General features: G+C 48.0%; 1 protein-coding gene and 1 long non-coding RNA gene across 2 annotated transcripts in view; both read left to right on the top strand.

Annotated features, from left to right (window-relative positions):
• Positions 1-3,903: 3,903 nt before the first annotated feature.
• On the top strand, positions 3,904-4,616 carry LOC134416869 (uncharacterized). Its single transcript, XR_010027434.1, has 3 exons — positions 3,904-4,004; positions 4,370-4,490; positions 4,581-4,616. It is a non-coding gene; the product is annotated as an uncharacterized LOC134416869 (long non-coding RNA).
• A 2,130-nt stretch (positions 4,617-6,746) lies between these two features.
• Positions 6,747-14,507, top strand: part of BLK (BLK proto-oncogene, Src family tyrosine kinase) — a 45,878-nt gene continuing 38,117 nt past the window's right edge. Inside the window, exon 1 of the mRNA XM_063153545.1 lies at positions 6,747-7,199. The gene's annotated coding sequence lies outside the window, so the exon portion shown is untranslated. The remainder of the gene's footprint in view (positions 7,200-14,507) is intronic.

Below are 14,507 nucleotides of genomic sequence, written 5' to 3'. Positions count from 1 at the left end.
TTCCGCCACTTCCTTCCTTCCTTCCGCCACTTCCTTCCGCCACTTCCTTCCGCCACTTCCTTCCTTCCTTCCGCCACTTCCTTCCGCCACTTCCTTCCGCCACTTCCTTCCGCCACTTCCTTCCTTCCTTCCTTCCTTCCTTCCTTCCTTCCTTCCTTCCTTCCTTCCTTCCTTCCTTCCTTCCTTCCTTCCTTCCTTCCTTCCTTCCTTCCTTCCTTCCTTCCTTCCTTCCTTCCTTCCTTCCTTCCTTCCTTCCTTCCTTCCTTCCTTCCGCCACTTCCTTCCGCCACTTCCTTCCGCCACTTCCTTCCGCCACTTCCTTCCGCCACTTCCTTCCGCCACTTCCTTCCTTCCGCCACTTCCTTCCTTCCGCCACTTCCTTCCTTCCGCCACTTCCTTCCTTCCTTCCTTCCGCCACTTCCTTCCGCCACTTCCTTCCTTCCTTCCTTCCTTCCTTCCTTCCTTCCTTCCTTCCTTCCTTCCTTCCTTCCTTCCTTCCTTCCTTCCTTCCTTCCTTCCTTCCTTCCTTCCTTCCTTCCTTCCTTCCTTCCTTCCTTCCTTCCTTCCTTCCTTCCTTCCTTCCTTCCTTCCTTCCTTCCTTCCTTCCTTCCTTCCTTCCTTCCTTCCGCCACTTCCGCCACTTCCGCCACTTCCTTCCGCCACTTCCTTCCGCCACTTCCTTCCGCCACTTCCTTCCTTCCGCCACTTCCTTCCTTCCGCCACTTCCTTCCTTCCGCCACTTCCTTCCGCCACTTCCTTCCTTCTGCCACTTCCTTCCTTCCTTCCTTCCTTCCTTCCTTCCTCGTTTCCTCCCTCATTTCCTCCCTCGTTTCCTCCCTCGTTTCCTTGTTTCGTCGTTTCCTTCCTTGTTTCCTTCCTTCCACTACTTCCGCCACTTCCTTCTGCCACTTCCTCCCTCCCTTGCCATCCACCCCCAACCATGCAGGCCCCTTCCCACATTCAGCTTTTGTGAGAGAAACCCCTTCCCAGCCTTTTTATTCCCTCTTTATCGCCCTTCCCCCTCCTGCCTGAACGACCCGCGAGGGCACCAGGGAGATTTACAGCCCCTTCCTGAGCTCCAGCATGGGAGGGCTGGGATTTCCCTCCTCCCTTCCAATGCCAGGGGTACCCCAGACCCCCACAGGAATTTAGAGGCTGTGCCTGCACAGGGTTTGGAAATCTGGAGTGCAGAAAAGGGGGGTGTCCTGGATGCAGCAATGCAGATTCGGAATGAACAGCAGCACTTCCACATTTCTGATGAAAATGCAATTTTTTTTCTTTTTTTTTTTTTTTTTTTTTTTTTTGCTTTGCCAGCATCCATTTTTTTTTTTTGTCAGATTTCAGATCTGCATATGCAAACTCAGCCTGGTGATCAGCTCTCACTGTGCTGCAGGGAGGCACCTGAAGGCTGATGATGATGGAGAGGCACCAAGGGAGATGGAAGAGCTCTTGGCTGCGTGTTAAAGACTTGTAGGAGCTTTTAGCAGCAAAAGGAATCGCAGAATCCCAAGAGGGGTTGGAAGGGATCACAGTGGGTCAGCTGGTCCAGCCTCCCCATCCCAGGGCACAGGGTTGTGTCCAGATCATTCTGGAATATCCCCATTGAGGAGACTCCACTCCATCTCTGGGCAATCTGTTCAGTCCTCAGTCACTGCACAGGAAAGTTCTTCCTCATGTCCAGGTGGAACTTCCTGGGCATCAATTCCTGCCCATTCCTGTTTTCCTTTTTCTGAGTCTCACAGAGCAGAGCCTGATCAAGCTCGTGGAGGTTCAACATTTTCAGCATCATCTCATCCAAATCGAAACTGAGTCTGTGCCTGTGAATCGAGCAGCACCAGGGATCAGACAGGCACAGGGTGAAACAGCCCCTGGCCTGGTTTTGGTGTGGGATGAGCAATCCCAGGACATGGCTTGGGAATGACCACAACTGGGGCCCCTTCCTGACAAACAAGTTGGATTCAGCCACCCAGATTTGATAGCCAGGGGCATTGAATCTCAGGGATATGGCCAGACAGGGTCAGAGCCCTGGTCTATCAGGAGGAGTTTACAGCAGAGGCGTTGCTCTCAGGACTGGATGTCTGTCTGTCTGTCTGTCTTCTCACAGGAACAGACCACACACTGTCATCCGCTCCCTCTTCTGTAAATGTTTCTTTTTAATTCTGTTGCGTAATGGATTTCAAACGAGCTGCCATGAGATAGCAGTGAAAGGCTGCGGCCACATCCCTCTGAAGCCAGTCCATGGGTTTGAATGTTTTTTGGCCTGGATTTATCTTGGATAAATTGTGTTCATCCAAAAAACCCTGGTGGGGAGCTGCTGAAGGAGAGTGGTGCTCCCACTGGTGATACTCTAACACCAACCACCTGCAATGTACACCTGAAATTAGGTGTGATCAGTCAAAATAAAACTGTGCAACACCATCACTGTCCACACCTGTGGCTCAGTATTTTTTCCTTTTCCTCAGACACAAAGAATCCTTTCTGCTGCCCACAGAGCTCCAGAGACTGCCAGTTCCCACATCATCCCTGGGCACAGAAGCTTTTCCAGAGGACTGCTGAATCCTTGGGAACACACAGATCCAAGCCTGAGTTTTTGCTGGGATGAGGTTTTTCAAAGCCCAGGATGGAGATTCCTTGCTGTAGTGGTAGTTTGTAGAATCATGGAAGGGTTTGGGTTGGAAGGGACCTTAAAGATCCTCTTATTCCACCCCCTGCCATGGACAGTGACACCTTCCATTGTCCCAGGTTGTTCCAAGCCCTGTCCAGCCTGGCCTGGGACCCTTCCAGGGATGGAGCATCCAGACTTCTCTGCTGATTTGAACACCACAAACTCTGTAAGGTGCCTTGGAGCCCCCTAAATCTTACCTGGACTTTCTGAGCTGCCTCTTACCCCCCAAAATGAGCAGAAATGGCCATTCCTTTATCACAACAGCAGCAGCTCAACTCAGTTTGGATTTGAACCTTCTGCTTCTTGCCCTTTCTGCTGGATTTGGGTGGTTTCTCCCTGCAGGTATCCTGCTAACAAAGCATGGAGGACCTGGATCTCCTAGTGAGGTTGTGTGGCCGTTCTGTGGGACCACTGCTGGAATCTTGGAGAAGCATCAATGGTTTCTCCTCGGCTGGTCCTCCAATAAATGCTTTTCCCCTAAAGCAAAGTCCCTGTAGAGAAAAGTTCCTGAAGTACCCAAAGGGAGCAAATAGGGAAGCTGGGACAAGAACATGGAGTGACAGGACAAAAGGGAAAGGGTTCAAACTGTGAGAGAGTGCATTTAGATAAGATATTGGGAAGATATTGAGATATTGAGGGTGGGGAGGCCCTGGCAGAGGTTGCCCAGAGAAGCTGTGGGCTTGGAGCAACCTGGGAAGGTGGAAGTTGTTCCTGCCCATGGCAGGGGGTGGAACAGGATGGTCTTTAAGGTCCCTTCCAACCAAAACCATTCTGTGATCCTACAGTTCCCTGGAGCTCAGCCTTCCAAGCATGGGAAGAGGAGGCCATGGTGCTCCCAACCATCATCATCCCGTCCTGGGCAGGAGCAGCCTCCACCTTCTCCACAGGGACTGGCACCAGGAAAGTCCTCTGGCATGGCTGGAGGATCACCTGGGAGCAAATCAACCTGGGAACACGGCAGAGGCACCTCCAGAGGGCAGCAGGTCCCCAGGTGATGCTGACACCCTGATGGTGTCCCCAGGGGCTGCAGGGGTCAGCTGTGGCCACCTGGCTGCTCATCTCCATGGATCTCTGAGGGACCTGGCACTGGCCTGGGTCAGTCTTCATTGAATCATTGAAGGGTTTGGGTTGGAAGGGACCTTAAAGATCACCTAGTCCCCTTGCTGTCTGCAGGGACACCTTCCACTAGATCAGGATCCTTCCTCGGGGTATTTACTTTATTTTCTCTATGGGTTTCTCCCAGGTAAGTCAAACATCAAAGACCTAACAAAGGACAATTGTGCCTGAAATCCTATCAAAATCAAGGTGGGAATTTTCAGCCCATTTGGTTTTTTCAAAGGTAAAAGTAAATCCATTTGGTGATTCCATAACTAACTTTGTGCATGTATTACTGAATTATTTCTCCCTCAAGTAAAAAAATTTTCCCCAAGACCTGAAGAACTAGAAATAATTTCCAAATAAAAGCAAGACCCCGTCCAAAGATTTTTGACTGATTTGTAGTGGCTTTCCATTGATAAACCAACTAACACAATTAATTACAGCAATCCGTAAAAATAAAAATAGTTTTAAAAATATCAAGACTGATATATGTTTTTTCCACCTCTCTTCTTTGCTGGAAAAAAGAGATTTCAGTTCTACTTTCACTCAAAATATTTCTTGTAAATTAACTCCAGAAGTGCTAATGAATAAAAATTCCTCTTTCAGTCTCTGTCAATCTCTGTCAACCCAGTAAGGCTTCATCACCGGAACCCACAGGACTGGAGGGACCTTTAAAAATGCTGTGATTGCCCTGAACTTGTATCCTAGGCTTTGGGAGGAAGGAAAGGTAAGAAAAGCCCATCTCAGACTCTTGCTTTAAGCTGGGGTGAATGAAGGGGGGAGTCCAAGCTGCAGCTTCCCTCCCTTGTCACTTCAGTATCACCTTCTGCTCCCTCCTGCAGCAAGAGCTGGGTGGAATTCCCTGGATTTGGAACTGATGGCCAGGGAACACTGTTCTACCTCAGCAGCTGGTGGCTTGACAAACAGAATCTGGACAATCTCCTCAACCCAGAACAATAAAATGAAAGACCAATAATTGGATGTTTGTGTTGTTGTTTTTTTCTCTCACTCCAGCTGTTTGAATTTTTTTTCCATTTCTAAATCAAACAGAGTATTTTGGGGACCTTAAAATGCGAACAGCAATTGAAATCTGTTTGTTAGATTCCTCTTCTTTGCTGTTTGTTCAGACTGATGAATGAGCCATGAAATCAAATGTTTGCAACACTCCCAATGTCCATCATTCCAGAGAAATCCAAACTTTGGAATTTGCCTCCAGACAGCTTCCCCTGCAGAAATCCATCAGAAAAAGGGTGTTATCTCAGCCAGTGGTGATCCTTGAAACTGCAGGATCAAGAATGAAGATCCAACCTTCTCTTAAACAATATTTTCATCCCTTATCTCAAAAAAAAAAAAAAAAAAAGCTGATAAACTTTGCTCAGCCAATCTCAGACAGGATCCCTGTTGTCCTATTTCATGAGGCTCTGGCTGGTTTTCCTTTCTCCTTGTCTCAACGGGCAGGGGTGTCACAGACACATTTTATGAAAAATCCTTTCCTAAGGATTTTTCCTCCTGAGAAGCTGAGAGGCCTCAGGAAAAAATGTAAACACTGATTATCTGCTGCTGTGGAATGCAACAGGTGCATCTGTGATTGGTCTCATGTGGTTGTTTGTAATTAATGGCCAATCACAGTCAGCTGGCTCAGACAGAGAGCCAAGCCAAAAGCCCTTGTTATCATTCCTTTTCTATTCTTAGCCAGCCTTCTGATGAAATCCTTTCTTCTATTCTTTTAGTATAGTTTTAATATAATATATATATAATAAAATAATAAATCAGTCTTCTGAAACACGGAGTCACATCCTCATCTCTTCCCTCATCCTGGGACCCCTGTGAACATGGTCACACATGGACTTTATCCAGAATCCAGCAGGATCAGGAGGTGACACTCAACATCTTTCTGGCCTTCAGATGAGTTGGTGGGTCTGGAACTCTGGGGATGAGGGTGGAAATGGGGATGATGGAGCTTCACAGCATTGCATGGTAAAAACAGGAATGACCTGGAGCTTCTGGAGCGATTCCAGAGGAGGCCACAGAGATGCTCCAAGGGCTGGACCCCCTCTGCTCTGGAGCCAGGCTGGGAGAGCTGGGGGTGCTCACCTGGAGAAGGATCCAGGGAGAGCTCAGAGCCCCTTCCAGGGCCTAAAGGGGCTGCAGGAGAGCTGGAGAGGGACTGGGGACAAGGCATGGAGGGACAGGACACAGGGAATGGCTTCCCACTGTCAGAAAGCAGGGTTAGATGGGACATTGGAAAGGAATTCTTGGCTGTGAGGATGGTGAGGGGCTGGCACAGGGTGCCCAGAGAAGCTGTGGCTGCCCCTGGATCCCTGGAAGTGCCCAAGGCCAGGCTGGACAGGGCTTGGAGCACCCTGGGGTAGTAGAAGGTGTCCCTGTCCATGGCATGGTGGAACATGATGATCTTTACTTTCCCTTCCCATCCAAACCATTCTGTGATTCTCTGGTGCTCTCCTTGGGAATGGCAGGCAGCGAAATGCCCCAGAGCAGTGAGGTTTGAGCTGGGCCTCGCCCACGGCAGCTCCAGATGGGCTCTGGGTGCTCAGCACAGGCAGAGCTTTGTGCAGTACCACAAGCAGTTAATGGCACAACACACAGGGAAGGCAGATCTCACAAAATCTCTCACACAAGCAATAGAGAGATACCAGGATGTGCTGTCAGCTGTCTCCTGTGCTCTTCCCCCTGTGCCCTAAATGGCATCAGCTGTCTTGTACTCGTTGAAGAAAGGAGGAAGAACACGGCCTGTCTCTTTAGGTGAGACCTGAAGCAGAAACAGAACCTCAAATGGAAAGTGAGTGAGGTTACAGCCCCGTAACCCAGCTGATTACAAAAAAAGAAACTTCTCAGACTCGAACCTGACTGGTGATAAGCTCTCTGAAAGTCAAGTGCAATAAATAACCCCACCCCTTCCATTGGCTCAGGCTGCTCTGAGCTGTGAATGGGCCAATTTACACAACCCCAGACCCATGTTTCTCCTCCCATTTTCACACCAGCTTTATACCCTGAGGCTCCAGGGCTTGACTTTCACATCACCCCAGCCTGAATGAGGGCAGCTCAGGGCCCTGTTTGCAGCAGGACTGCACATCTTTCAGCCTGAGGAGCCTTTGTGGGTTCCTCTAAGGTAGACCCCGTTCTAATATTAGTAGGGTGAGAGAAGTGTGGTCACACTGCCAGCCCTCCAGTGCTCTAAGTGTAGCAAACCAGCTCCATTTGTCATTCAGCTGTTGGCAACAGGAAACCACCAACAGCAACTCAACACACGACAACAAGAAGAATTAAGGTTTTCTCTTTCTGCACGCTCTAAGGATTGGAACTCATCAGAAGGAGCTGATGGTCCCAAGCTGATGATCTGGAAGGGGTTTTTCGACTTTGGTGGACAGCTAAGATTGAGTGGGATATGATTTAATCTGAACATAGGACTCTCAAGGTAAGTGCAAATGATTTTTCCCAGCAGTTTTCCTTCCTTCCTGCTGCCTGTTTGTTGTCTGGTGCTCCACTGGGCATATTCCTCCAACATATTTAAAGATTTGGCCCAGTGATTATTAAAGCCTTTAGGGTGGGATGTCCAATGAGCCAAACTGCTGCTGTGGACCAGGATAGGGGGTGTGTCTGTCTTTCCTTCTGGCAGCTTCCCAGTGCTGGAATTGGGAATGCTCTGAGGTGGGACTGATGCACCAAGTCAGACGTTCACCCAGTGGGTTCTCTCTCAGGCACAGGTCAACCTTCTTCCTCTTAAAAATAGTGAAAGTAGATGATAGCCAGGAGTCAGTGAGTTTCATCCAACTGAATTTCTTGGAAATGAGAGTGGCAGGAGAAGGTGAAATCAGGGACTCAGCTCTGAAGTTGAGGGGAGGGGGAAGTTTGGGTACTCAGCTTCCAACACAGCAACTTTGGGTGCTGCAGACAGTGTGGGGAAGGGTCGAATCTTTAATTCCCTGTTTGTGGAGAGGCATATTTGGGATTTTTGAGAGTTTTTGCTTTCTTCCACCCCACAGATGGTTTAGATGGTCTCACTGGATGCAATATTTTGTTTTCGCCAGCTCCTCCACTGAAGATGGTAAAAACAAAGTTAACGCTGGTTGTAGACAAAGCTTTTGGCAAAGCTGGAAATCTCCAGCAGAGCTGTAAGAAGAGTGGACCTGCTGCTTTTACCCTGGTCACTTCCCAGAACCTGCACTAAGCCTATAAATTCCATTCCTGATTAAAATTTAGGTCAGGCTCAAAATTGCAGAGCTCTAAGTTGAAGCATGGATATTTCAGAATATCTCTGCTTGCTGTGGCACTTTTGGGAGGGAGGAGCACTTGATGTTCTGTGGGGTATTTGCATCTCAGACCTCCTTAGGTGTTTCCTCAGGGCTTTGTGGCCAATGATGCCCCACTGAATGCTCTTCAAAGTGTTTTAATTACCCCATTCATAATCTGGGGCTATTTCTTGCCTCTTGTGACGGGCTGCTCTGATATTTAATTGATTATGAATCTTTAAGAGTGCAAAACCAGGGCACTGCCAGCAGTCAGGGTTTCTGCTGCATGCAAAGCGCACGCACATGGTCCCGGCTCGGGGACCTGCTGGAGATGGAGATGGAGAAGGCAGATGGAAATGAGGAATAAGAAAAGGAAAGCTGCAGGGCAGCCCAGGCACCCTCATTAATATGCTCAGTCAGTCATTCTGTCAAGGTTTAAGTCATTTTTATCAGAAGATTTGGGGGCTGCAGAGCTTCTGGTTTCTCGTTCGTATTCTGCTTTCTTCTCCCAGACCTCCTGCAGCCTTTTCATTGTACTGGTACCCAAAAGTCAGAGAAAAAACCCTTCTGGCCCATTCTTTTTTTGTTCTGCCAATGCAGGGCTATTGTGAGGATTGCAAAGTCAAACCCTGAATTTTCTGGTGGAGAAGGAAACACCCAAGGCATATTTAAATGAAAATTTTGCAAAAGTGCAGCTCATTATGCTTCATCTTCTCTTTCAACGATTTCCCATGTTCAATTTAATCAGCATGGAGTGTTCTGGGATGCTGTTTTCAGATTAGATGGTGTGCTCCCAGCTCCTCATAACTAAGCCCACAATATCCCAGAATGGATATCCCATTCCCTCATAATTTGGTCTGTGTGTCCCTTTCAAACACAGCTATCAGCTCCTTTATTTCTGCTTTGTGGCTTAATTCCTGACCCATATTTCAACCTTTAATTCTCTGTGGCACCTTGATGGGCATATCAGCATCCGAAAATGACCTTGAGGATATTTTCAGAAACAGCCCAGGCTTTTTGTCATCTAAGGCAGGTGTGGAAAGGGAGGATTCACATGGATGGATTTCAGAGGGATGTGCTGAGCAGAGCAGGAGCTCCTGGGCACGCTGTTACTTCATCATTATTTGCCGTCCTTCCTTCCTTCCTCTCATTCTTTCCATTCCATCTGTGTTAAAAAAGGAGTTTCCTCACTGCTCCTCCACGGTTCACGAGCCTCTGGAGGCAGCCAAGCATTGCCTCCATGTGGGTGAGTTCCCCTGCAGTCAATCATTTCCTGCAGGGGTTCTATCACAGGCAGAAAAATCTTTCAGGGCACCTGGGGCTAAATCCTGCTGGAATCCTCACCAGCCCCAAAGTTTCCATCCATGTCTTAATTCCATGTGGTGCAAGTCAGATTTTTTCATTAGGCTGACTCCACATTGCAAGATTAGAAGTAGCTGTGGGGGTAAAAAAGGATTAAATTCCCCCTTGCAGAGGTCTTGGCAAGAAATTACAGCCCCAGGGTCCTGATGCTGCTTATGGAAGGAGCAGTTGCACCAATGGACATCACAAAGCAGGCTGTGCAGCGTTATGGCTCTAGCTTAAACATAAATAGGAATGTAAACCAGAATTCCAATATTTCATGCTGGATAAGACATTTGCTTCTCACAGGTCAGCCTGTTTTCCATACCAGGTTTGAATCCATCACAATATCCAACCAAAAATATCTCCCCTACCACCAAAAACCCAGCTCAAACCACAGCAGTTCCTTGTGTTGAAGTAAAAAAATGGGTTTCAATTATAATTTTTTCCAAGAAAAAGCTGCAACTGAGCAGGAGAACAATGTTTCTGTGGTTTTACAGAGCAATTTTGTCTTTGTTAATGCTGGTCAATTTTAATTTCAAAAATGTTGTGGCCTTGCCTATTCAAACGTTCAAATCCAGTGATAAATGCCTGAAGGAAAGGGACACAACTGAGCAAAGGTGTGGGAAGTTTGAACTGTGTGGAATTACTGCAAGAAATGATGCTGCTTCATTTGCTGGAGACGCAGCAAAGAGGGAGGGAATAAACTTGCAGCCCACCATGGAATCATGGAATGGTTTGTGTTGGAAAGGAACCTTGAGGGTCAGCTCATTCCAACTCCCTGCCATGGGCAGGGATACCTTCTACCATCCCAGGTTTTTCCAAGCCATGTCCTACCTGGCCTTGGACACTTCCAGGGGTGGTACACCCACCATGGGCAGGACAGGCAGTGGTGAGTCTTTCAGGGAAGGAAATTAGTGGTGGCTGTTAGGAAGTAATTTGAAGGCTTTGGGAATTGGAGGGCTGGGATAGACTGATAGGAAGCAGCGGGAATTTCCATCACTGAGAGCTTTGAAGTACAGTTTAGGGGGGGGGGGGCTCTGTGATTAATGACCTTCATAGTGCCAGTCCTACATTTCTACCACCCTGTGGAATACACGTGGCTTCTGAACTGAAATGCACTTCTCAAAATCATCCCCCTGCATTCCCCCCTCTTCATTTATTTACTTACATACTTATAAAATGATTTTCCAAATGTGACCCAATCTCACTGATGATTTCTGCTCCTCTGGAAATCATGGAATGTGTTGCTGATCAAAAAGCAGCGAGCAGCACCCCTGGGGTCCTGTGTGTCAGGCACGTAGGAGACACAGCAGAAATAATAAACACATGGCTCACAAATGAATTCTTTGCTACTTAACGAGCAGAGAAGAATGAAAAATTACTCAGTGTCCTCCAGGATGTCTGGTCTGCCTCGGTGATGGCAGAATCAGGAATGGTTTTGGTGGATGAAGTTTGGGTGAAAAACTCTTTGTCCCTTGATAAAGGGACCTTACAGCCAAGAGGCAAGAGAGGTGCTTGGCCCCACGCCCAGGTCCCCATGGTCCCAATTTACTACAGGATGGTGTTTCCTCGTTTATGGAAGGTCTCTCTTCTCCATGAAACCTGGGGTAGGAAAGGAAAACCATAACAAAATTCCTGGTGCAGAGGATCTGCCAGACTTCTTTCAGCCCAGACAGGTCCTTGCCCAGCACCTGAGCCTTGGGGGCATCCAGGGTTCTGTGAACAACTTGGGACCATGAAATCTGGGGTAGAACCTCTCAAAATGTGTCTGTGGGAGGTTGATGATTGAGAAGTGGGCTTTGAATAGAGGTTAAATTCGACCTGTGGAAAAATCAAGGCGTCACCTGTAATGCATGATGGAAAGAGGGAGAAGTGATGCCAATCTAAGCAGGCAGAGAAATTGATAGAAAAGCTTTAAATTTACTTTTATCTTGACTTTTTTCCTGGCTGTCTCTTGCATATTTGGCCTCGACCATTTTAGAAGCAGAGGAAGAAGAGCACAGCTGCTTGAGACATTAATGCAGCAGACTTGCACAATTAATATTCTTTTTTTCCAGTGAAAGGTGCCAATATTCATGGGGTTTGTGTGACAGAACCTTTTGAGAGGTGGTGATTTCCTATGGAATGCTTTTTTCCCTCTGAAAATTGTGGTGAAAAAGTTGGAAAAAGCATTCTAAAAGTCACTGAGTGGTCTGCCAAGGAATAATAACTGTGAGTGGAAGGGAATTGTGAATGTGGGACTCGGTACAAGCCTGGTCCTAACCAGGTGAGAAGAAATCCTGGTTCTTTTAGTGCAGTACTGCTGGTGCCAGGCAGAGGATGGGCACTGGCAAAGCAAGAAACTTAAGGAAATAAGATTCTTCCATCTCTGAGGCAATAAATTCAGGCCAGATCAATTGTGAGGTAACCTGAGAGTGGATCAACCCCATCAATTCAGTGTCATAAATAATGACTTTCTGTAACAAACCTGGTTGTGAGGTTTGGCTTTGTTCTGCCACATTTCTGTCTCCTTTGAGCACCCTAAGGATGTTTCGATATTATTTTAATTCTGAAAATTGAGTTAATCTTCTAATTTTGGGTAAAGGATTAAAAAGTAATGGGTTTCTTCTTTCTTTATGAGCATGAGAAAAGAAATAATATTGAGACAAGGTCTTGGCTGCTGCAAGTAGTCAAGAATAGTCATGTTGTGGGTGTAGGACAAGCTTGGCAGGGAGGACTGGCCTGGAGTCACTTTCTCTGTCCAAAAAGGCTTTTCCTCACGGGATCCAGACAAAATGTCTTTGTGGCAATTTTTACTAGCAGAATATCTCCCAATTGCCATCAAGCAAAACCTTCATTTTCATCCCAATTCTTGAAGATATCCATGCAAAACCAATGGGATTTAATAATAAATAATGGTAGTGAAACAAGAGGGAGCCATCTTCACCCTGCACTTGGGGTGGTGAAGGTGCCTGTGTCTGAGTGTTATCCCAAACACAGGGCTGGGATCAGGGAAAATCCTCTGTTTTTCTTCAAATCAGTGAAAAAGAGATAGCCTGTCTCTTGCAAAGAAAAGATCCAACAGGAGGGCCAGTGAAATCAGGATAGATTTTAAATAAACATAATAAACATACATGGATAAATACAATCCAGGAACCACCGCAACTCCTGTAGAATGGGGATCACCAGGGGTTTGGATGCAGCCACCAAATTTTTAAGAGCGGGAGGAACCCCAATATTGCCAGTTTTAGTAGTTGAGATGCTGCCTTAGAGTTCAAAAAGCCCTCGGAGAGCTCCGAAAATGAACTCTCAAAATGGAGTCTGGTGGGTTGGTTGTAACACCAGCATCTTCCAAGAGCAGCAGGACACTGTAAATAAGCTTTTCATCTGCTAGAGGAGTGGGAACAGGGAGGTTCTGATGGTAAAGGGGACTACTCATTCCTAAAAGGGAAGAGAAAAACATGGCCAGCCCATGAAAACAAAGTCTAGAGGAAATGAGCTGCCCATGTGCAGCAGCAGCATGGGGAAGCAGTTCTGGGAACCAGCTGGGAAAGCAGAGGTACCTTCATCCTCTCAGTGGACCCAGTTCAAAGCTGGAGATGTTTCTGCAGCAGAAATCCCAACAGGAATGCCTTTGGTTCAGTGTGAAATGGATAAAATGCCATGGAATGGGCATTGCTGCACAAGGAGGCCGTGCAGGGGCCACCATTGCACAAGTCTGGCTGTGGGGTTATCCTGGTGGACTGTGGGGTCATCTGCAGGGAGGCTTTCCCAGGGATTTCTTCAAACTGACAGAGAGCAGGTTTAGATTGGATATTAGGGGGAAATTCTTCCCTGTGAGGGTGGTGAGGCCCTGGCACAAGGTGCCCAGAGAAGCTGTGGCTGCCCCTGGATCCCTGGAAGTGTCCAAGGCCAGGTTTGACGGGGCTTGGAGCAGCCTGGGATAGTGGAAGATGTCTCTGCCCATGGCAGGGGATGACACTGGATGATCTTTAAGGCCCCTTTCCTACCCAAACTGTTTTGTGATTCTATAATTCCATGAATTCACACTCGTGTCAGGGCCTGCAAAGACACTGGAGAACATCTGGGGGCTGACGTATGAGAGCAGGGTGGAAGCCACCACCAGAAGGACCCTGCTTGGCTGGGTGAGATCCCAGCCTGTGCTTTCAGGTTGGGGGAACGGCGACAGATGGAGCCCATCTGGAGTGACTGGGAGCTGCAAATGAGAGACTTTTTCCCTTTTTAGTGCCCTTTTTCACAAGCTTTCTCAGGGTTCCCCCTTCAGCTGCTTTCAGAGGACATCCGTGGGCTGAGGATGCAAATTTTCTGGGCTTCTGGATTCCAGAAGCTCCATCTCCTGGCTATGAGATCCCCAGGCTGGAGGAAACAGAGGAGGCCCAAGGATGAAGGGATGTGCTCCAGGTGACACACAGACATCTTAGATACTCCCTGGGATGCAGCAGGGCAAACCACACCACATTCAGTCATTTTGATTTTGAATTCTTGCTTTGGAGCTGCAGCCATCCCTGGGACAGCCTGTGCAGCAGGCGGCTGCAGCTGCTGGGTTTCCCTGCTGTCAGCAGTGGGAATGTGTGTCAGAGCAAAGGCAGGTTTCTGTCTGGAGCTGCCACGCTGTCCCCCTGCTCCAAGGATGACTTGGCAGACACTGCAGCACTGCTCAGCCTCTCCTGCACCTCATGGTAGCTCCTCCTTCCCACCTCAGCGGTGGACAACAGCAGCTTTCTAAAAGAGCAACTTCCTTTTCACAGGGATAGGAAGTGAAGCTCATTTAGCAAAGAGATGTTGCCCACCAAATGCTGAGGCCTTGTCCTAAAGCTCAGAGCACTCCATCTAACCTGACACTGTTTTTTTCTTTCCCAGCCCCAAACCTGAGGAGCTCCACCTCCATCCCCTGCCCTTATAGCTGGAGGAGAATTGGGAAGGGAAAATGGGAATTGGAGAGGGGGAAGTTTGGCAAATCTGCAAGGGCTTCCTCATTTCTGTGTCTCTAAGAGCAGGCACACCTGGCTGAGGCCTGCTGGGCTTGGTGTCTGTCCTGGTTGTCTTCAGCGCCACCCAGGCTTGGAGGGTGCCAGAGGATGGTGCCAGGCTCTTTTCAGTGGTGCCCAGCCACAGGATGAGCAGAAATGGACATAAAATAAACCACAAGA

The sequence above is a fragment of the Melospiza melodia genome, chromosome 3 (assembly GCF_035770615.1).
Source record: "Melospiza melodia melodia isolate bMelMel2 chromosome 3, bMelMel2.pri, whole genome shotgun sequence".
Lineage (NCBI taxonomy): Eukaryota > Metazoa > Chordata > Aves > Passeriformes > Passerellidae > Melospiza > Melospiza melodia.
The sequence above is the reverse complement of the archived record's forward strand: the minus strand, read 5'-3'. Positions and strand labels throughout refer to the sequence as shown.